Below are 24,813 nucleotides of genomic sequence, written 5' to 3'. Positions count from 1 at the left end.
ACTGTAGGTGAAAACATGTTGATTTTAGAACATAGAACATAGAAAAATACAGCGCAGTACAGGCCCTTTGGTCCTCGATGTTGCGCTGATCCAAGCCCACCTAACCTACACTAGCTCACTATCCTCCATATGCCTATCCAATGTCCGTTTAAATGCCCATAATGGGGGAGAGTCCACCACTGCTACTGGCAGGGAATTCCATGAACTCACGACTCGCTGAGTAAAGAATCTACCCCTAGCATCTGTCCTATACCGACCACCTCTTAATTTAAAGCTATGCCCCCTCGTAATAGCTGACTCCATACGTGGAAAAAGGTCCTCATGGTCAACCCTATCTAAAACCCCATTCATCTTGTACACCTCTATCAAGTCAACCCTAAACCTACTTTTCTCCAATGAAAACAGCCCCAAGTCCCTCAGCCTTTCCTCATACGATCTTCCTACCATACCAGGCAACATCCTGGTAAACCTCCTCTGCACCCGTTCCATTGCCTTCACATCCTTCCTGTAGTATGGCGACCAAAACTGCACACAATACTCCAGATGCGGCCGCACCAGAGTCTTATACAACTGCAACATGACCTCAGGGCTCCGGAACTCAATTCCTTACCAATAAAAGCCAGTACACCATATGCCTTCTTCACCGCACTATTTACCTGGGTGGCAACTTTCAGAGATCTGTGTACATGGGCACCAAGATCCCTCTGCTCATCCACACTACCAAGTATCCGACCATTAGCCCAGTACCCCATCTTTTTGTTACTCTTACCAAAGTGAATCACCTCACACTTACCGACATTGAACTCTATTTGCCACCTTTCTGCCCAGCTCTGCAACTTATCTATATCCCGTTGTAACCTGACACATCCTTCCTCACTGTCAACAACTCCACCGACGTTTGTATCTTCCGCAAACTAAAATTTTGCACATTAAAAACCTTTATCTGCTTATTCAGAGAAAATACTGAAAGGTGGCACTGTAAATTTAATTTATTTTGACTTTCTTTCACGAAAACAATCATGTGAATTGCTTCTCATTTTCTTCCTAGTTCTGATACACATGTCAACATATTTACGATATTAACTCTTTATGAATAATGAAAGAGTTTTCTTTGCAAGAACAACATGAAGATGTTCAAGCCCCTCTAATTACTGTTGAGCAGAATACTCTTCATAAGGGTCTTATTGTCTTAAACAGATGCTTTTTATGACCTTGATTTTATTTCTGACTGGTGTTTTTGTGACTGATGTGTTTTCAAACCATGTGCAACGCATAAGGATTTCTTTCAATTTGCTATAAGAGAAAAAACTGCTTTGCATGTTGATTTCTAATTACTTTTTACTCCCGAGTTATTTGTCTATGTGCAATAATCACAAAATTATGGAAGATCCCTGTATCTTATGTTCACCGCAATATGCACTTTCACTATCTACTTATTTACTTCCAATGTCTGACATGAATGTCTAAACATTGGTCATGAACAAAGAGAGTTGTAAATTAAAGCTGCATCTCAATAAGCAAACCAATGGATGGAAACATGTAATTCTTGTAATCCTGCATTTTTGAACCAAAAGCAATTCTGCTGAATAATCACTGAATGACTCATTTTTGTGAATCATAAAGCTAGCTACCATATTATATATCTCAGTTTACCGATCTTAATGAATATCCAATCATCATCACAACAAAGTGCTTTTAAAATATAGATTTTTTTACATTACAACGTAATTTTCCAGTCACTGCCATGACAATAATTGCACAATTATTGGAGTTAGTCTTTCTAACAAATATAGTGCTATTCGCATTTTAATTGCATCAATTGTTTATTAGTACGAACACTACAATATAAAAATCAATTTACTGTTCAGGTGAACGATCCCATAATGGAACTAATGACTTCCCTTTCGATGCCTCATTGCAAGTATTTGATGATTGCTCATTTGAATGATCGCAGTAATCTCAGCCTGAAGCATTCAGAGAACTGTAATTTCTTTTCATTAGAATAATTCCTGGTCGTTTCTCCACATTGCTTAGTGAAACAATTAACTGAGATTTCTCAGTATTCTTAAATGAAATTATATAATTTTGACAATTCAATTGTTGCTATTATCTAATCATTGCTCAATATAGTTCAGGGTATGACTCCGAAATTATGGTTTATAAATTAAATAATGTAAAGATTTTGCAGTGGGCATTGTGAATATCAATTTTTATTTTAACCGTGGAAACAGTTGAATTGATTTAATTATGTTTAACTTCAATGTTAACATTTACTGTATTTATAAACACTATACAAGTTAATCACTTTTCATGGAACAAAATCATTTAAATTTTTTATGACTGTTTGAAGTACAACAAACGGAACTAACATCTTTATGGTTTCATGACATAGTCACAGTACATTTTAAACTTTGGGAAGTTGAACATTTCTGGAAAGAAGGGAAGTTGTCTTCAGATGAATAGCCGTATTGAGTGACTAATTCATTTATTTTCCTAATCATTTATGTTGCAAATGCATGTTAATTTTCTTTTCATTCTGTGACAAACAGCATTGGACCTATGGAACTATTTGATTGATTGACTTTCGTTCATCAGTGTACACTGATCAAATGATTAGAATTTTTCTTATCATGAATAATCACGAGATTCATATTTAATTAAAGTCATTATTGCTTTGTTACATTATTACTGTAAATTACTAATTCGTTTTGTCAGTTCATTACACACAGGAAATACGCAATTAATTCCCATTCAAATAATTACAAGAAACATCTGATTAATTTTCATTTGAGTTGCTGCCGTAAGCATGCGACTGTACACCTGCCCTTCCCGGATGGTAACATTATGACGGGTCCTTGTGGAGCTCTGGCTGTGTCTCTACGACAAGATCAGGAGGAATGATTTCAATTTCCACCTTCAGCGTAGATATGTCAAAGCAGCTCGGAAATTTCATTAGAAAATATCTGAGTATAGATTGAACTGCTTTTCAAAATATCATTAAATATTCTTCAATCCGTTCTGCATTTCAATCATCAACATATTTCCCATTTATTTTCTTCAGTTCACTATAAAATGATGCATCTAATTCTGCTGGTTCTACATTCCTTGGTAAAATAGTTGACGATGTTGCAACCTTAAAGTTGGGAGAGTCTAAGACATGGTAATCATGATTTGTTTTACTGTTTAAAGGAACCTCGTTCAAACGTTTCAAGCACATAAATCCTTATTCTCCGGTATTATAAAGATGAAAATATTAAAAGTCGAAATTTCTCTTCAGCAAAATAACCAAATGCAACTTCATGTTATTCATTGGTTAGCTGATCACCTACATTTATAACTAAATATTGCAATTCATCTAAATACTGGCATGTGCTTTGATCAAATTTATTTTCTAATTATTACTTATTCATGAATTGTCAGGAATTTATTTTTATTTTCCATTCACCTATTCATATTGAATGTAAGATTGATATGCTGTGAAACTATTGGCGTGTTTTCATTTGAACATTTAATTTCTCTCTCTCTCTCTCTCTCTCTCACTTATCTCACTTCATGCATGATGGCTTCCATGTACCTTGCTAAACTTAAAAGATTTTGTTGACTTTTTTGTAGTATCTTTAACACTCACTTATCAATTTAATCCAAAATCATATTATCATAGAATACCAACAGTGTTGAAACAGGCCATTTGGCCCAACAGTCCACACTGACCATCCAAAGAGTAACCCACCCAGACACTCCCTTGCTCTATTACTCGACATTCCCCTGACTTATGCACCTAACCTCGGTAAAAACAATGACTGCAGATACTGGAAACCAGAGTTTAGATTAGAATGGTGCTGGAAAAGCACAGCAGTTCAGGCAGCATCCAAGGAGCAGTAAAATCAACGTTTCGGGCAAAAGCCCTTCATCAGTAATACAGGCTGTATTCCTAATGAAGGGCTTTTGCCCGAAACGTCGATTTCACTGCTCCTCGGATGCTGCCTGAACTGCTGTGCTTTTCCAGCACCATTCTAACAAAATCTAATGCACCTAACCTGAAACATCCATGCATCATGGGCAATTTAGCATGGCCAACTCACCTCAGCTGCACACTTGTATACTATCACAATGTTATTGAAATCAATGCTCACACAAAGCACAATACATAAAGCCACACAATGGTCTTCATGACCATCTAATTACTGTTCAGGAAATAATCTGAGTAATTGTCTTATTGTTCCTGAGATTAATCATCACTGTTAGCATCTGGTCATCATTCCCTCCAATAAGTAGAATGGGTGTCCTCTGAAATTTCTGTTCAGTAATTATTCATGATACTTATTGCTCAAAGCAGTGTTTATTCTTCGTTTCGAGTGGCCAATGATTCTAACAGCCATTGGTCTTGATCTTATTGTTACTGAGTGCAATAACCACAGTAACCATCTGGTTATCATTCTTGCCAATAAATACAAGAGCTATCCTCTTACTTTTCAGTTCAGTAATTACGCATGATACTTGTTGCCGAAAGTGATATTCATTCTTTATGACAATTGGCCGAGGACACTGACAGCAAGACATGTTGATAGTACTGACTTGTTCATGTTTTCAAACAGGTTTTCAGGCCATGTATTTCAAAAAGAAGTAATTTGACTTCGTTCAAAATTGAATGTAAACATTTTCAGATATTTCCATTCAAAATGTTTATTTGCTTATTCAGATCAAATTTGAATCTTGCCTCTGTAAAGTGAATTTATTGTGCTTTCCATTCATGGAAGTACTCATTAATTGGTCCTCATTTTCATCTTAGATCTGATGGAAATTTGAAATACTGATTACAGTGAAAATTGTATGAATTATACATGAGTGGTCTCTAAAAGAAAATCACGAAAGGCGAGATAGAATTTTTGAACAACCTGAATATTTGAATAAAGAAAACATTCCTTAATAAATATCTAATCAATGTCAGTGTAAATTCCTGGAAAACATCAAATCGTTTTGTTTGTTAAAACACAAACTTTAATTAAAAATTCATTGTTATCACAATATGTGAATTATATTTTAACTCTCCAGTGATGTGAAGTGACCCTTGGACAGAAATTGGATGTTCTAAATTCACCTACAGGCAGAGAAATCGGGACAAATACAAAATCAATCAAACTCAATCAAACAGCAGCTAGAATCAATCAGCTCAGGATGAATCAGATTTTCTTACATCTTGACTTCCAGCCAGTGCCTGAGCATTATATACCTTTCTTGGAAATGTCAATAATGAAGGGTTTTAAACCCAGCTCACGACCACATGTGGATGTTTGTCAAACAATTATTAATCATTTTACAAATCATGGAAAATATCTCAAAGCTCTTGAAATAAATTAGTCACTGCACATAAAGCCACACGATGGTATTCAAGGCCACCTAATTACTATTTAGTGCAAAACCTTTTGTCAGTATTGTATTGTTCTCAAGATGAGTAACCACAGCAAACATCACGCTTTCACACCATCCCAAATATATGCAAGAGATGCCTTCTTATAATTTACACACATCTTTCTCACACCATTAAATAGACTTCATTATTTACGACTAATGATGCTTATAGTAACATGTTTTGAGATAAAGGAATTCCTAAATATAGGCGATTTTTCTGATAGGTTCCCCCCAGTCATCATGATAAAAATGTAAATGCGACTCAATACATTGTAACAGATACCCATTAAACTTTTTCATGTATTCACTCAGAGACAATGTTTAAAAATTTCCTCTATAAATGCTGTTGACTGTTTTTTGCTATGATACCTATGTTCGTTGTCGATTTATTTTCTTTGTAATGCTGACACAAATGTCTGAATATTGATGACATGAAAAGTTTCATAGATTATATATTGTATTTCTACAGAAGAAAAGCTGAGACAGCAAGTACAGATTTCAGGAGTATCTGAGAATGTTGAATGATCAATAATGACTCCATATCATTATTTTCTAAAACATCATGCCAGCATTCTAATTTTCAGTTCACTGATACTAATTATTATGTAATCGATATCACAGCAAACCCGTTTGGAAATATTGAATCACTTAATGTATCAGTGTTCTAAAATAGATTACCAATTCATTGTTAGTCCAACAATCACACAGTAATTCAATTTAGGTTTTGTAACAAATATCGTGAGATTCACATTTCAATTTAAATCATTATTTCTTAGTGCCAATTTTACAAAGAAACAAAGACCTTTTATTCCAGGTCAACACAACCACAAACCAAGCAATGATTCCTCATCCAACACTGACAGGAAATATCTGATATCTTCTCATTTAAATGTTCACAGAATTCATTGGATTAATATTCGGCCTTACAAATGAAGATACGTCTGATTGTTTTAGACTCCAATAATTAATGTTCAATTCTACATGTTACGGATAGTAATATGACATTTCGAATCATTTTAAGTTTACAGTGACTAGTTTTAACACTAATTCTTACTTATATCTAATATTTAATCATTGATCAAATCAGTAGAATCGGCTTTAAGTGTGGAATTAAGTCTCAGTGACGTAAGCATATTGCATGATACTGTTTCCTCATGGTAGCGAATGCTGATTTTTATTTTAGTGCTGAAATCCTTGTTGATTTGCTGCTGTAGGGCTGCCCCGAGCAGCCTGCCTTGGAATTAAAACACAAAATGGTGGAAAGGACTAACAGTCTGTTTCAGTCTTAAGTTAAAAAAAGAACATTTTGTACAATCCTACTCCAAGTCCATAAGTATGCCATTACAGACAGTGATATTCCAGATAGTGATAAGAGAATGCCAGCATACAGAAAAATGACCAACCCTGACTTTCATTAATGAAAGAATAATTGTACCATGAATGAATAAACACCAACTGTAGGATACAGCCCAGCTAACTTCCACAGCTGCTATCAGGGAATCAGACAGGGTTTGATTGTCAGAAATAGTTACTATTATAAAGTTGCTCAGAAAATTTAAAAAGTTTCTAATTACATATTCTTGAGAATCGTAAATAAGGCAGAGTGAGAGGCCCAAAGGACTGCAGCAATTAATTTTGTAATCTGAGGAAATAAACTGCACAGAGAGATCCCAAGGCCTGGAGATTATAGCACCTGTAAAACACAATGAATCAATAGGAAGCTCGGGCTATCCATTGCGATGTTCATCCAAAATTAGGTGTTCTACAGGAACGGGTGTCTGTATAAGGAGGGAAGGACTGTAACCACATTGCATGTGGACATTGTAATACAGAAAGTGTGCAAAAAAACTGCTTTTTACTGTACACGTTACAGTCTGTCATGGACCTCCCTTCCTCGATTGGCCTCGGGGGATGATCCCTGCATTAACTGATTGCAGCATGAGTAAACATCTTCCACTTGCCTGAGTTCTGCCTATCTCCTCAATCTTCATTCCCTGTCCGGGGAAATCACTCCGACGGCTATTGTGACATTTAAATTCAATCCAAGCACTTATTATCTGTGAAATTATTACTTGCAGAGCGATATCATTTTCATGTTAATTTTTTTAAACTTTTTTTGTGTGCAAGAAAACAATGTAGGTACATCCATTTGTTATTTAGTTCAACTTATACTAAATTTTAAATTATTGAAAAGACTACACGTGGGAGTGGCGGGGGGAAGAACGTTTCTTCAGCTCAAATGTCACATTAGGTGACGATTTCCGTTTTTCAAATCATGGGACCTCCAAAATGATATTTATTTTAATTTCATTTTGAGATAGTTTTATTTTCTTCCAACATTAGTTGTCAATGAACAATAATCACACAATCATTAGTCATTTGCTACAAAATGACTTCGTGTACCAAATGTCATTAACTCGATGTTTAGTTCATAATAATACTCACTTTCCCGGCCTAATTATTTTCTTCCTAGTTCTGACAGTTTTCTAAACATTTATCATAATTAAAGTTACATTAATAAAATAGACATGAACCGACAAAAAAATTTGAACTATCTTCAATTGTTGCTAAGATTTTTTAATTATGAAAGCCACGTCTTATATTTTAATTTTCAGTTTATTAATCTTAATGAATATACAATCGACATCAGAGCAAAGTGCATTCAAAATATTAAGTCAATTTATCTATCAGGATTTTAGAAACAATTATCAATTACAATAATTACGCAATACTTTAACTTAGGCTTTATAACAAGCACAATGTGCTTTTGATATCTTCCATATTTCTTAGTCTGAGTGCTACAATATTATAACCTGTTTGATAAGGCCAATACACCCACAAAAGACCAATAATTGCCATTGCACCATCATTTGTAAATATCTGACTTCCGCTCATTTGAAACATCACAGTCTTCTCAGCCATTGAAATTCAGAGAACATCAGTTACTTTGCACTGCAATATTTCTCTTCATTTCTGAACATTACTCAGTGGAATAGGAAGAAGAGATACCTCATTATTCTTAAATTCATTAATAAAAGTTTTCAAATCGATTTGTTGCCAATACCTAATAAATGTTCAATTCGGTAAGGGGTGTACATGTGGAACTATGTTTTCATATAATAACTAATGCAAGGCCATTGCAATGTACAATCATTCAATCATTCCGAATATTGCTTTTCATTTTAAACTTGGAAATACTTTTGAATTGATTTGATTGGAAATCACTTCAATGTTAACATTTATTGTGTTTTTAATCACAAGAACAATTGAATATTTTTGTACTGGAATATTTTTGTGCAAAATCATTTAAATCCACATGAATTTTTTGAACACACAAAAAAGGGTTGGCATCTATCTTATTTCATTAAACAATCACAGGAAATGGTGACTTCTTAGAAATCATACATTTTCAGAAAGAATGAAAGTTGTCTTCAGCTGAATAGGCACATTGATTGACCAATTCATCATTCTGTTCCAATTTATGTGAAGATCAAAAACATTTTAATTTGCATTTCAGAAAATGAGAAACTTATGAACATATAGAATAATTAAATTCATTTTTATTTATAATGCACAGTAATCACACAATTCTGTCAAGTTGTCATTCCACAAGTGATCATAAAAATCGTGTTTAATTAAGACATTTGTTAACTCCCATCATTATTGTAAATTACTACCGAATTTTCAGTAGATTACACACAGTATCCAAACCATTTAAATCCAATCCAATTATCACAATAAACATCTGATTAGTTTTCAGCCCTGCCCAGCCTGGTTGGGAATGTTATGAAGGAATCTTGTGCAATTCTGGTCGTGTCTCTGTTACCAGACCAGAGGGTACAATTTCAATTCCCACCTTGCACAGAGCTGTGCCAGCGCTGCTCTGAATATTGATAAGAAAATATCTAAGAATCGAATGAATTGTCTTTCAATTCAACATTAGATATTTTTTCATTTGTTGTTCATTCCAATAAACACAGTATCTGCTATATATTTTCTTCAGTCCGCTAATAACAGAATGTATCTAATTCCACTCAATCAATATTCCTTGCAAAATATTTGATAATGTTGCACTCACAAAGATGAAATATGCAAAGTAAAGATATTCCTTGATTTTCTTTTGTTCTGAAGAGCTGAGTTCAGACTGCACGTAGAACTTGATGTTTCAAAAGTATAAATATGAGAAAAAAATCAAGTTCTTCTTCAGTTAAATAAACAAATGCCACTTCCTACTAAATATCAATTTTTAGTTATTGATCTGTTTATGAGTTGTCTGAAATTTGTTTTTAGTTTTCCACTCATCTATTTGTATTGAATGTAAGATTGAAATGCTGTGAAAATATCGGAGTGCATTCATTTATAATTGAATTTGCATATTTTTCTCTAATCTCATTTATTGCATGATGACTTAACTGTGTTTTGTTCAGCAAACCTAGTGAATACTAAAAATTGTCTAATCTTAAATAAGATCTTTCACATCCAGTTCTCAGTCTGTTCCTAATTCATGTAAATATCTAAATTTATTGAAATCAATGTTCACACAAAACAGTGCACATAAAGCGACACAAAGATATTCATCATCAGCTGATTACTATTCAGTGGAATAACCTGAGTAAGTATCTTATTGTTCCTGGGACAAATGACAACAGTAAGCATTTATTTACTATTCTATGCAGTTAATACAATTGATGTGCTATATTTCAGTTCAGTCGTTAATGTTGATTTATATTGTTTAAAACAATAATTCTACTTTATCACAGATATTGACAATACTACAATAATGTTGGGAAGCAAATTTTTGTCAATCTAACAATATTTAAGATCCTTTTTTGTTGTGTGTGTACAAGAGACAATTCAAATTATAACCATTATTATTACAAATTGAACAATTACTGCATTTTAAATTTGTGAAATTCCTACATTTTTGCAAAAGGGTTAGTCTTCACTGTATGTGTCACATTAAAAAACTGCTATTTCAAATCAAGCGTGCTACAAAATGATTATTGTTTTCATTTCATTGTAAGAAAAGAACTGCTTTGACCATGTTGATTTTTTTTGTCATTTCTATTCCAACATTATTCATCATTGTACAGTAATGACAATATTATTAAAATCGCTTACATGCAACATGTCATTGACTACATTGTTTGTTCAGTTTCAAGCTCACTTTCATGACCTACTAATTCTCTTCCTAATTCTGACACAAATCTTTAAACATTGATCATAATATTAATCATATAAATTGATGTAACATATCTCTACAAGGAATCCGGTGGATGGAAATTCACAATTCTTGTACTACATACATTTTTAACTTTAAAAAAGAAGAATTTAGATCAATAATCACTGAATGGCTCATTTTTCAGCCATCCATAAAGCTAGATACTATGTTTTATTCCTCAGTTTACTGATCTTAAAAAAAATCCAATCAACATCACAGCAGAGTGCTTATGAAATATTGAATCATTTTAATTCTTCAAAAGACAGCATTAATTATCAAGTCACTGCCATTATAATACTGGCACAATTATTTATAAAAAAAGTCTTTTGAACAAGTATAGTGAGATTCAAATTTAGATTTAATCCATTATTTGCAAGGAATACAAATGCGGTACTGCTTTTCGTGGAAGGATCAGAACGCGGTAACTACACTCTCAAACAGAATGGCATATGATCAGAACCAGGTTGGAGAAAAACTTAACAACGCTTTGCACAGTAATTAAATGGAGTTGCATTACATTTCACTACGAGAGCACATTTGTTCAAGCAAATTCGAAGGCAGGTTTGCAGATGGGAAAGTAAGCAAGAAAACTCCATTCCTGTCCATGTAAAAGGCTGCAGCTGAAGAACAAAGCAGTTTCCACCCAGTTTCGAACTGGGGACCTGAGGCGAACGCGATCGCGATGACCACTACACGACAGAAACAAGCCTCAACCGGCCATGCTGCCGCTCAGTGCCATCCAGCACTGAAAGTTGAAGCCATTCTACGTTTCACCTTTCTGTTTCCAATAGCTCGTTGCTGTCCAGCGTAATTGACATCTTGAAAACGTAAAAAAAAAAGACACGTGAAATTGTTGCCAAAATATAGACAAGGATGTCGTAAATGTTTGGACTGTAGGGCGAGGTGGAATAGGCTGGGACGAATTTCCCTGCAGCGTAACGGCTGCGACATAATCTTATGGATGGGTTGTAAACTGAGTATTTACGTGTTTTACCCAAGTTGGGGTGAGTTGAAAACTCGAGAGTATAGGTTTAAGGTGAGTGGGCTGAAACTGACAAAGGACCTGAGGCATATTTCCCACACAGAAGGTTGTGCGTGTATGGAATGAGTTACCAGAGGAAGTGGAGGAGGCTATTACACTCAGAAAATTGATTTCTGGATAGGATGGGTTTAGAGGGATTGGGGCCAGATTACATTAGATTACTTTGCAGTGTGGAAACAGGCCATTCGACCCAACAAGTCCACACCGACCCGCCGAAGCGCAACCCACCCATTCCCCTACATTTACCCCTTACCTAACACTACGGGCAATTTAGCATGGCCAATTCACCTGAAATGCACATCTTTGGACTGTGGGAGGAAACCGGAGCACCTGGAGGAAACCCACGCAGACACGGGGAGAACATGCAAACTCCACACAGTCAGTCGCCTGAGGCGGGAATTGAACCCAGGTCTCTGGCGCTGTGAGGCAGCAGTGCTAAGCACAATGCCGCCCACATGCTGGGGAACGGGACTTGTTTAATTTTGGTTATGTGGTGAGCATGGACGAGCTACACCGAAGTATCTGTTTCCACGCGGTGTACCCCAATAACGTTGTGTTGCTTAAACCGGCTTTAAAGGATTAATTTTTAGCGGAGCTTGCCGTCGCAGTCTGTGGCATAATCATTTAGTCTGTTCGACTGCTCACGGGAAAGGTAGTATTGTGAAATTACGACGCAGAAACGAATGACTTTCTTACTTTTGCTCCGACTGACATAACTCAGTGAAATGTTCCCAGGTCCTCAGTTGAGGATTTTTGCTGCTGGAAGTTACCTCAGAAACCCTGTTAACTCGTAATGTATTGGGCGAATCGCAAGACAGAAAGCATTGATCAAAAAATCGCAAGCAGCTCTACTGTTGCTTTACGTTCCAGGCAAGTTGAGTTTTTACTGGAACCGAATTGAGACTGTTATTTCATCGCTGTTGTGAAACAAAATTCTACAGAGACTCGACTCGTCGTTATTTGGTTTTCTGGCCAATGAAAAAAATCGTTCCAATGAATTTCGATGTCATTTGTTATTGAATTTCGATGTCTCCAGGACGGAAATGAAGGAAATGGGAGAAATTCAATAACATACCACATCGAAATTCATTGGAACGATTTTCCCATTAGCCAGAAAGCCAAATAACGACGAGTAGAGTCATCGTAGGACTTTGTTTCACAACAGCGATGAAATAACAGTCTGTATTCGGTTCCAGTAAACACTCCACTTGCCTGGAACGGCAGAATTGTTGGCGTTTTTCCGCGCGGGAGGCGAACACGCTCATGACCGCAGAGACACTTTGAAATATTTGGCACGATCCCACACCACAGTTAATTCCCTGGGAAGCAAACGCACTTTACTTTTGTTTTCAGCATCAATATACAACGGGGACAGAAACAGCATTTTAACAAGCTGCAGCGTCGGAGTTGATCAGCAGAAATAAACGCAGCGCCTTCGACCGCTGTCCTGAATCATGTTTTGGAGCAGTTCGCACGTTAGTGGCTCATTCAATTAGCAACAGCAATGAAAGAAATTACACTCTCAGAGGAACCTTTGGACCTGTGCTTTCATTGCGTCGCTAGTATTAAGGTCCGCCCCGAGATCTAAGTCATGTTGGAACTGAAACAGAGGAATCGACAGAGAGGCTACAGAATGACATCGCATCCATTTGGTTTTCTTTAAATCACTGACGAGCAGGAAAATGTAAACGGGGAGGGCGAGTGGGGAAGTGAGGCAGTTGCAGCTCTGGTGAAATTCCTTCGGTGTGATTCACTCAGCAACCAGAGACGTGAAGGTGACTCAGGCGTGAGAGCTCTTCACATCAAGAACAAAAAGCACTCAAGTGCAGTTAGCACCTCTTCCGGAGTGGGGGTGGGGTGAGGTAATTACCTTGTGACTTCTGTTACTATGTTCAGAAACTGCCTTTTAGATTGAGGTGAACAGAAAAAAACATTTCTAAAAAGCACCATGGAATTTAGCAAAATTTATTGAGTCGCTTCTCGTCGATTCCCACACAGGTTTCCAACTCAGTTGGAATCCATGTGGCTCATGTCCAGGAGTGAACATCTCTGCAGCAAATTGCACGGTTAAGGTAAAAGGCAAGGAAAGTGGCATCTCGAACTGGCTCCGAGGTCAGATCATCCTCACAATGTCATCTGTCGTTCTCGGATTGTAATGCTACCACCGGTTTTAGGGTGGAGAACATTCTTTGGGACTCTTATTCTGCAAAACAGACACAGTGACTGTAACTATGCTGCACGGTATGATGTAGAACACGGCCTGTTCAGCTTTGTGCATTTTCCCTGTAGTCCGGTGTGCTTCATGTTCCGTGTAAACGTGAAAGTCGCCCTGTTTCGAGCAATGGGTGAAATCATTGAGCAAAGCAAGAGTCAAAATTGCAGTAAGGTCAAGCAGATCATGTTTACTTGACCAAATCATAAGCGAATATATATTCTCACGGACTCACAGATACATTTGTAGCTGAAAAGAGTCTGAGAAGATAGACCCAGCTTACCATTGATTTTTGCCTGGATTGATGGGCTATCATTATCTGCTGCGAAAATGACATTGCAGCCGGGCACATTCCAGCAGCTGTGCGAGTCGGAGAGGGATCCCTTGGAACCCTTTTCATGTGACTTTGCATCTGTTGTTATGCAGGAGCACAATTCGAAATGCAAGAAAATGGGAGCGCGCGGCCCGCTGGTAGTGTGGCCGAGAGGTCTAAGACGCTGGATCCAGGTTCCAGTCTCGAAAAGGTCGTGGGCTCGAATCCCACCACTGCCATTTCTGCTGATCAACTCCGACGCTGCAGCTCGTTAAAATGCTGTTTCCGTCCCCATTGTATATTGATGTTGAAAACAAAAGTAAAGTGGGTTTGCTTCCCAGGGAATTAACTGTGGTGTGGGATAGTGCCAAATATTTCAAAGTTTCTCTGCGGTCATGAGCGTGTTCGCCTCCCGCGCGGAAAATCGCAAACATTTCTGCCGTTCCAGGCAAGTCGAGCTTTTACCAGAACCGAATGGAGACTGTTATTTCATTGCTGTTGTGAAACAAAGTCCTACGGTGACTCTACTCGTCGTTATTTGGCTTTCTGGCTAATGGGAAAATCGTTCCAATGAATTTCGAAGTGGTATGTTATTGAATTTCTCCCATTTCCTTCATTTCCGTCCTGGAGACATCGGAAGGGAAAGGTAATCTAATCGAGACTGTGATTGGTGAAATTCACTTTTTACGGCCAATTCTTATTATGTTCTTTCTTTCTCTCTTTTCAGCATTGTCTGGGAAATGGTGGTGCATTAAGGCTGCAGTATGTTTGAAAGAGGAGTTTGGAATTGCCCTGTTGTTAGTTGTGAGATTACTTTATGACTCATGCCCTCGGACTGTCTCACATTTAGCATTCATGCATCCCTGTGTCTGAAAATGCATTTGGTTTGCCAGTTTTGTTTGTGTTCCGTGTTAAATGCTTTCTGTTTTGCGATTCGCTCAATACATTTCGAGTTAACAGGGTTTCTGAGGTCACTTCCAGCAGCAAATATCCTCAACTGAGGATCTGGGGAAATTTCCCAGAGTATGGTCAGTCGGAGCTAAAGTAAGGAAGTCGTTCGTTTCTGCAGTGTTTCACAATACTACCTTTCCAGTGAGCAGTCGAACAGACTAAATGATTGTGCCACAGACTGCGACGGCAAGCTCCGCTAAAAAGTAATCCTTTAAAGCCGGTGTCAGCAACATAACGTTATTGGGGGACACAGCGTGGAAACAGATACTGCGGGGTATCTCGTCAATGCTCACCACATAGCCAAAATTAAACAAGTCCCGTTCCCTAGCATTTGGCCCCAATCCCTATAAACGCATCCTATCCAGAAACTCACCCGATTGCCTTTGCAATTTTCTGAGTGTAATAGCCTCCTCCACTTCCTCTGGTAGATCATTCCAAACACGCACAACCTTCTGTGTGGGAAATGTGCCTCAGGTCCTTTGTCAATTTCAGCCCACTCACCCTTAAACCTATGCTCTCGAGTTTTCAACTCACCCCAACTTGGGTAAAACACGTAAATACTCAGTTTACAACCCTTCCACAAGATCATGTCGCAGCCGTTACGCTAGCTATTCCACCCAGCCTATTCAACCTCGCCCTACGGTACAAACATTGACGACATCCTTGTCTGCATTTTGTTATCAATTTCACGTGTCTTTTTTTAGGTTTTCAAGATGTCAATTACGCTGGACAACAACAAGCGCTTGGAAACAGAAAGGTGAAACGAAGAATGGCTTCAACTTTCAGTGCTGGGTGCCACAGAGCCGCCGCCGCGGTGTTTGCGGCTTGTTTCGGTAGGGCAGTGGTCATCACGTTCGTCTCTCATACGAAACGCTCCCAGTTCGAAACTGGGCCCAAGCTGCAGCCTTTCACATGGGCGAGTACGTATCTTTCTTACTTGCTTTCCCATCTGCAAAGCTGCCTTCGAATTTGCTTGAACAAATCTGCTCTCGTAGTGAAATGTAACGCAATTCCATTTAATTACAGTGCAAAGCATTGTAAAGTTTTTCTCCAACCTGGTTCTGATCATATGCCATTCTATTTGAGAGTGTAGTTACCGCCTTCTGATCCTTCCACGAAAAGAAGGGCCGCATTTGCATTCCTTGCGCAGGCGGCCCAGTTCAAAGACAGGGAAGAAGCTGATGTTCTGGTGTCACAGCGCACCACTAATTCCCGAACTTGTCTGTCTGCCAAATGCAATAGCTGTAGAAGGAAAAATAAAACGTGCTCCAAACTTCCCTTTTTCATTCATCCCTGGTTTTGAAGTTCTAAACTCTAGATATAGATCCATACGAATGAGCGAATTTCCCTCCTGTTAACTCCCACCAAACTCACATCGCCTGGAACTCTTCCATATGGACACAACTCAGTTTTACCTGGTGTCACACCACATGATCTATTCGTCTTTTCCACCACGCCATGAAACCCCGCCTTGTCTTTTCAAATGTCATTATCCCTCACTACATCGATGGATTCCTTTCCATTTTTTTCTTTCCAAGTAAACACTGTCCATTCTTCCTGACGACTTTTCATTCCAGTCATCGCTATCCATGTCTTTTATTATCTCTTTATATTCCAGTATTGTTCATGTTGAGAAAGGATGCTGGGTCCAATGCAACAAATTAAAGCCCGCTCCAATGCTGTATACTGCCATGACCAACGCAGTGAAAATGGAAGCTAATTCTTTCAAAAGTGAATCCGTTAGTTGTCGCATTATGTATCAGTCCCTGACTGGGAAGTGACCGTTTTTCCTCACTTTTCTCTCCTTTCTGAACATTTGCTAAAGCAACACAGTAAGGGAACATAGAATGCCTAAAGTTCAGAAACTGACTATTCGCTGCAAGAAATGCACACCAATCCTCCAGGGATTAACCCTCACAGAGCAATACTTTACCCTTTTTCTCTTCATTTGCTCCTGAATAAGGCACCTTACTGACAGTCGACCCAGTTGTCGGAAAATCATATCTCTGGCGCAGTGAGGCAGCAGTGATAACCAGTGAGCCACCTTGCGGCCCTGTACAATATTGCAAGGCACATGCAGACGGGTTTGAAATGCGATTCCTGTCAAAGATGCTCTCCTTTCGTTGTTGCCCTTATTAGGAACAATAAATCCTGATTCCCTGACCAAGAAATGAACCCAAACCACAGCGGTGATAGCGCTGCATCGTAAGCATTAGCCGACCAGGAAGGACGGCATGTGCAGTTGTATCTTCTCTCAGCAGCACAGCTTTCTTTTCCAGCGATGAGAAATTTCAATCAAAAAAGAATGTTCGTGACACCGTTCTTTTACAGCACAGAACAATACATTATGTCAGTGCCAGTCATTAAACATCCATCCATTCTCGTTTCCAGATACCAATACTTGGCCCACAGCCTGACGTCTGAAGTGTTCATTTCAATGAGACTTTCCATGCAAAGTTTTAATCTCAAATGAACCAGCGATAGAGACTGAAGTCAGATACCGTCACATTTGTTCCTGACCTGCGGGAGAACTGAACCTCATTTTGACCCATAGAGGGAACTATACAGACACATCTTTTGATAGCGACGAAGGACTCAGGAGAGCCCAATTTCGATAAAATGAAGAATTGAACAGTCTGGCCTCTTCTTTGTTCACTATTAGCTTTAAAACCCGTTTCTGTTTACATAGGTAAACTGGCAGGAGGCTGTCCTTCTAAGACTGTCCCAATCGTGAATATTTGGAACCTGCTAAACGTTAATTTCTCCACCTCTGGGGCAGCCTGGCTAGCTATGCTCTTCCAGCCTCCTATCTGTTTAATTTGGATTCCAGCACATTCCTACAGAAGGAACGGAAGCACACAGCCGCATCACTGTACGTTTTCGTCCTGCACTGTTTCACCGTTACTTTACTGCTTCTACTGAGTCACGTTGTTCTTCCTGCCAATCAAAGGCATTATTCGCATCAGAAGCTTGTCATTCTCATATTCCTCGAAAGAAAAACACGGATGTGGACTTCCAAACTGAAAAAGATGAGGCCAGGTCTGCGTAAAAAAATGACTTCCAGCTGTTCCTTCAAAAATATTTCCTAACAACATATAGAACGCACCTTCGGATGCTTGCTGCAATAGTTGTAAGAAAATTCAGCAAGGCTGCCGTGAGAATGGAGGTTACAACTCCTGGTTTACAAAACCAGGGCTCGAACCACTGAGTTAAGGAAGCACTAACGTCTTGAGACTGACAAAAGATGATGACCTCGAGCAGAACAAATTTTGTCAAATCGGTTTTGTGATACAAGCTTCGTTTTGTGTGACAAAATACGACTTGAAACCCACTTCTTTGATCGCTTGTTTGTTATCACACTTTGTCAGCTTCCAAATATCTCATAATGTGACAGGGATCAACATTTGTTTAAACTCATACAGAGGAAAAGCTTTGAAGTTTCTATTATGAAAAAGGCACGTTGTAGTGTTAATACCAATTAATTGTCCTTGATTTCAGCATGTATTACAGTTTTTCTTCATCACTTGGTGAGTAATTCCTTTCCTATAGCCCTGTGCGATTTACATCGCGATGGGATTTCATAATTTATGGCTTTGGCAGATGACGTTTAGGCACCAAACGTGAAACAGTTCAAATCGAACATGCTCTGGAGTTTGAAATTCGAGGGAATGCAGAATATCTGAGGGAGCACTTTAAAACATAATCCCGGGTGTCGTGTCCGCTGGCTGGGTTGGCATACTATTGACCAGCTCCGTTTGCTCTTGAGTGGGCTGGACGACATGACAGTGATACATAGAGGGAAGACAGTCAAGAGATTTGTAGAAAATGATGAAACCTTTGAAATTTAGCTGCCCAGTGATGGCTGAGCAAACCTTGTTGTGAGTACACCCACATGCAGAGGAGGTATTGGAAGACATCCGGATTACATCATTGGGTGAATAATCTGCAACTTCCACCATGAGGGAGCCCGTGTGGAAAGATAAAGCTGCGAAGGCCGCATTGCACGAGTGGGAAAATGGGCATTGGTAAAAATGTCATTCAGATAATGAACAATGAAACAGTGAACAGAACGCAAGTGCACCCTTGAACAGAAGCTGAGGGTGTTAGAGCATAGAACACAGAACATTACAGCGCAGTACCGTCCCTTTGGCCCTCGATGTTGCGCCGACCTGTGTACCGATCTGAAGACCACCTTACCTATATTATTCCATGTACGTCCATATGCTTGTGCAATGACGACTTAAATGTACTTAAAGTTAGGGAATCTACTACCGCTGCAGGCAAAGCGTTCCATACCCTTACTACTCTCTGAGTAAATAAACTACCTCTGACACCTGTCATTTATCTATCATTCCTCAATTTAAAGCTATGCCCCCTCGTGCTGGTTGTCGCCATTCTTGAAAGAAGGCTCTCCCTATCCACCCTGCCTCACCCTCTGAATACAATATATGTCTCTGTTAAGTCACTTCTCAACCTTCTTCTCTCTATCGAGAAAATTACAAGTCCTGCAGCCTTTCCTCGTAAAACTTTCCCTCCATATCAGACTACATCCGAGTAAATCTCCTCTGCACCCTTTCCAAAGCTTCCATATCCTTCTTATAATGCGGTGACCAGAACTGTACACAATACACAAAGTGTGGCCGCACTAGAATTTTGTGCATCTGTAGCATAACCTCATGGTTCCAGAACACGATGCCCCTATTAATAAAAGCTAAAACACTGTATGCCTTCTTAACAACTCTGTCAATCTGGCTGGCAACTTTCAAGGATCTGTGTACCTGGACACTGAGATCTTTCTGCTCATCGACACTACCACGAATCTTACTATTAATCTAATACTTTGCATTTCTCTTACTCTGACCAAAGTGAATCACCTCACACTTGTCCGCAATAAATTCCATTTGCCATCTCTCAGCCCAGCTCTGCAGCTTATCTATATCTCGCTGCAACCTTCTACGTAATTCGTCACTATCCACAACTCCACCAACCTCAGTGTCGTCTGCAAACGTACTAACACACCCTTCTACGTCCTCATCCACATCGTTTATAAAACGAACAGCAGTGGACCCAACAGCGATCCTTGCGGCTCAGCACTGTTAAGTGGACAGCAGGAGCAACATTTCCCAACAACTACCACCCTGTGTCTTCTTTCAGCAAGCCAATTACTGATGCAAACTGCTTTATCTCCAACAATCCCATTCCTCCGGATTTTTTACAATACCCTACTGCGGGGAACCCTATGGAACGCCTTGCTGAAATCCATATACACAACATCATCTGATCTACCTGCTTGGTCACCTTCTCAAAGAACTCCATAAAGTTTTTGTTGCACGACGTAACCTTCACAAAACTATGCTGACTATCCCTAATCAAATTATTCTTTTCTAGATGATTATAAATCCTATCTCTTATAACCTTTTCCAACACTTTACCAACAACTGAAGTGAAGCTCACTGGTCTATAATAAACAGGATTGTCTCTACTCCCATTCTTGAACATGGGAACCACATTTGCTATCCTCCAGTCTTCTGGCACTATTCGTGTAGACAATGACAATTTAAAGATCAATGCCAAAGGCTCGGCAATCACCCCAATGGCTTCCCAAAGGATCTTAGGATAAATCCCATCCGGCCCAGGGGACATATCTACTTTCACACTCTTCAGGATTTCTAATACCTCCTCCTTGTGAACCTCAATCACACCTCGTCCAGTTGCCTGTATCTAAGTATTCTACTCGTCAACATTGCCGTTTTCTAGACTGAATACTGTTGAAAAGTATTCAGTTGGTGCTTCCCCTATCTCCACTGACTCTGCACACAACTTCCCACTAATGTCCCTGATTGGTCCTAATCTTACACTCGTCATTCTTTTATTCCTTAAATACATATCGAAAGCCTTCGGTTTAACCCTGATCCTATCGGCCAACAACATCTCACGTCGTCTCCTGGCTCATCTGAGCTCTCTCTTTAGGTCTTTCCTGGCTACCTTGCAACCATTAAGCGCCCTAAATGAGCCTTCACATCTCATCCTAACATAAGCCTTCTTCTTCCTCTTGACCAGAGAATCTACTTCCTTCATAAACCCGCGCTCTACAGATTTCTCCCTGCCTGACAGATTCATATTTATCAAGGACACACAGTAGCATTTCCTTGAATTAGCTCCACATTTCTAATGTGCCTACACTGCAGTTTCCTTCTCCATCCTATGCTTCCTAAATCCTGCCTAATCGCATCATAAATGACGTTCCCCTAGCTGTAACTCTTGCCCAGCGGTATACACCTATCTATATCTATCACAATAGTAAACTCAACAGAACGGTGATCTCTATCACCAAAGTGCTCACCTACTTCCCAGTCTAACACTTGGCCGGGCTCATTACCCATTACCGAATCTAATGTGACCACGCCCCTTGTTGGCCTGTCTACATACTGTGTCAGGAACCCCTCCTGCACACAGTGGACAAAAACTGACCCATCTATAGTAATCGTACTATAGTGTTTTCTGCCAATATTTGGAAAGTTGTAGTCCCCCATGACAACTACCCTCTCTCCCTCACTCCTATCGAAAATCATATTTGGTATCCTTTCGTCTACATCTCTGGCACTATTCGGAGGCCTGTAGAAAACTCCCAATAGCGTGACCTCTCCTTTCCTGTTTCTAACTCCAGCCCATATTACGTCAGTTGACGAGACCCAAATATCCTTTCTGCAACTGTAATACTGTCCTTGACCAACACAGCCACACGTCTCCCTCTTTTACCTTCTTCTCTGTTCTTATTGTAATCCTGGAATCTGCAACAACCATTCCTGTCCCTGCTCTGTTCATGTCTACGAAATGGCCACAACATCGAATTCCCAGGTACCAATGCAAGCTGCAAGTTCGTCCACCTTATTCTGGATGCTCCTGGCATTGAAGCAGACACACTCCAAACCAAATTCTTGCTTGCTGGTGCCATCTTGCGCCCCTGAAGCTTAATTCTGGACCTCCCTACTCTCAAAAATTTCTATACTTGAACTGTAATTTTGGTTCACATCCCCCTGCTGGATTAGTTTAAACCCACCCCAATAGCCTTAGCGAATTTCCCGCCCCCACCCAAAGATATTGGTACCCCTCTGGTTCAGATGAATATCATCCTGCTTGGACAGGTCCCACCGACCCCAGAAAGAGCCCAAATTATCCAAGAATCCAAAACCCTCCCTCCTGCACCATCAGTGTAGCCACGTGCTCAACTCCTCTGTCTCTCTATCCATTGCTCCACTAGCACCAGAGCAGGGAGGGAATTTGAAAGACCGGATCTAAGTGTATTCTGACCGTGTCGTCCAAACGAATGGTTTAGTGTTTGAGCTGCAGAAGGGCAGAGACGTGGAAGAGTTAATGATGTTAATGATTTGCAAGTCGGCTGACATGGTGATGATGGGGATATGTGGTTAAAAACACATCACGAGGTGAAGGATGTCACCATGGTAATGGCGTGTCTGTTCAGACTCAAACCAATGCCAGGGAGAAATTTAAATCAGTGGCGACGCATTTTGTCCTGTCACGTCGTCGATGATGCCTTCCAGCTCATCTCATCCACTTCCCTCAACCCCACTCCCAAAACCCATCCCTCCAAATATGACGAGGACATAACTTCCTTCTTCAACACTTTAAAACCTTGCAGCCTCTGTAGACATCATGTCATCCTCCGGTATTTCTGTCAGCTGCAAATGAACCCCAACAATTAAGATGTGCTTCCCTCCTCACCCCTATCCATTTTCTATAAAGATCATTCCCTCTTCCACTCCCTTACAAAGTGCACGCTACCACAAAACCACACTCCTCTCCCAGCACCTTCTCATTTCTACACGGGATTTGCAAAACATCCACCCACACATCAGTCCTCAACTCTGTCAAAGGCCCAAAAGACCCTTGCATGTCCATCAGAAGATTACCTGCATTTCCACGCACGTCATTTACTGTAACAATTGCTCCCTCTGCTGTCTCCTCGACATTGTGGAAATTGGATACCTAATTACAGACTGCTTTGGAAAACATCTCCGGGACACCCGCACCAAACAACACCACTGGCCTCTGGCTGAACAGTCAACTCTCCCTCCCACACAGCCAAATTCATTCAGGTCCAGGGCCTCCGCCGCTCTCATGAACTGTCCTATCTGTACATCTTCCATCCCACCTATCTGCTCCAGCCTGCGCTGCGACCTTTCATCATTATCCCCACCTCCGTCAATCTAGCACACTCTCCGCTACCTTGTCCCACCCCACCCGCTTCCATTTGTGTCTGTACCCCCTCGGTTCACAAGCCTCTTTCCTGATGAAGTCTCGTGTCCAAAATATCGATTGTCCTGCTCATTCTTTGCTGCCTGCCCTGCTGCGCTTTTCCAGCATCACACTTTCGACTCAGTGGAGAGGTAGTGGATTTTGTGCTGGGGACTGAAGTCAGAGGCCTCAGTTTTGCAATGATTGAATTGTAAGAAATGTCTGCTCCATCAGGACTGTATGTCAGACATGCCAGGACAATGTTTGACCTGGAGGGAACACGGAGGCGATCGTGTTCATATCCACCTGCTGACCTGCTCGTTCCCTGTGGTGGAAGTTGTGTGCATGAAAGATTCTGACAAAATTCTGGTCAAATTCTTAGTGTCGAAAATCCCTTACCTTCAAGCCATATCTTCAGACAGATTCTAGAGTCTTTTGAAAGACGGTTTCACACTCTCATTTTGGGATCACATCAATTTCGCAGGATATTAGAAGGGGTAGATTTAGAGGTCAACCCCTCCACCATAATCTGATGAAGCCACGAATTCTATCCCAAATACAACTTGATCAGATTTCGAACGTGGAAGGAAAAAGCTCTGGTAATAGTGTGAGATAAGTCGTTCACTTATTGTGCGTGTGGACCAGGTTTTTACCTGTCATCAGACTTACACATCTCAATTGCAGTCATAGTGAGGAATGACTGGAAATGTAGGGATTCATTTCCCTGTCTGAACTGAAATCCCATGGACGCAATGATACCAGGAACAAGCCATTCACCTGCTCAGAGTGTGGGAAGGGATTCACTCTGTCACTGACCTGCTGCGACACCAGCTCGTTCAAAATGATGAGAAACGATTTCAGTGTCTGAACTGCGGAAAATGCTTTAAAAAGTCCTGCGATTGGAGAACCGAACACGACGCTCATACTAATGAGAAACCTTTTCCCTCTCCGGAATTTGGAAAATGTTATCAAACCTCTATGTGTTTCATCTCTGAGAAATATGCCCACATAAATAAGAGTCCATTAAAATATATAGAGACCTGACGTCTGACCCACGTGCTCACCCGGAATAGAGAGCTATCCAATTCCAAATCTGTGGGACCGTGCTGCAAAGTCCAAGCGACCGGATGACTCATCACCTTTCTCGCCATATTAACAGGACTTTCTAAATGGCATGAGTGCGGGAAGTGCTGCAGAAGGTGCTGAATACTTGCGTGTGTTCAACGTGTTCACACTGAATAAAGACATTTATCATTATAAACGTTCCTGGGGACAGATCATCATGAACGTCATCACATTGTGGAGCGACCTATCAAATATGTAGCATGTGGGATGTGCTCTAGAGTCTCTGGAGAACTGATTTCCAATCGATATTTTCGAATTGTGAGAGAAGTTTCAAGGAACCTATT

This window comes from Chiloscyllium plagiosum, unplaced genomic scaffold, assembly GCF_037043375.1.
Source record: "Chiloscyllium plagiosum isolate Xiang-an unplaced genomic scaffold, Cpla_swu_hap1 HiC_scaffold_45, whole genome shotgun sequence".
NCBI classification, from domain to species: Eukaryota; Metazoa; Chordata; class Chondrichthyes; order Orectolobiformes; family Hemiscylliidae; genus Chiloscyllium; species Chiloscyllium plagiosum.
This window is presented reverse-complemented; position numbering follows the sequence as displayed.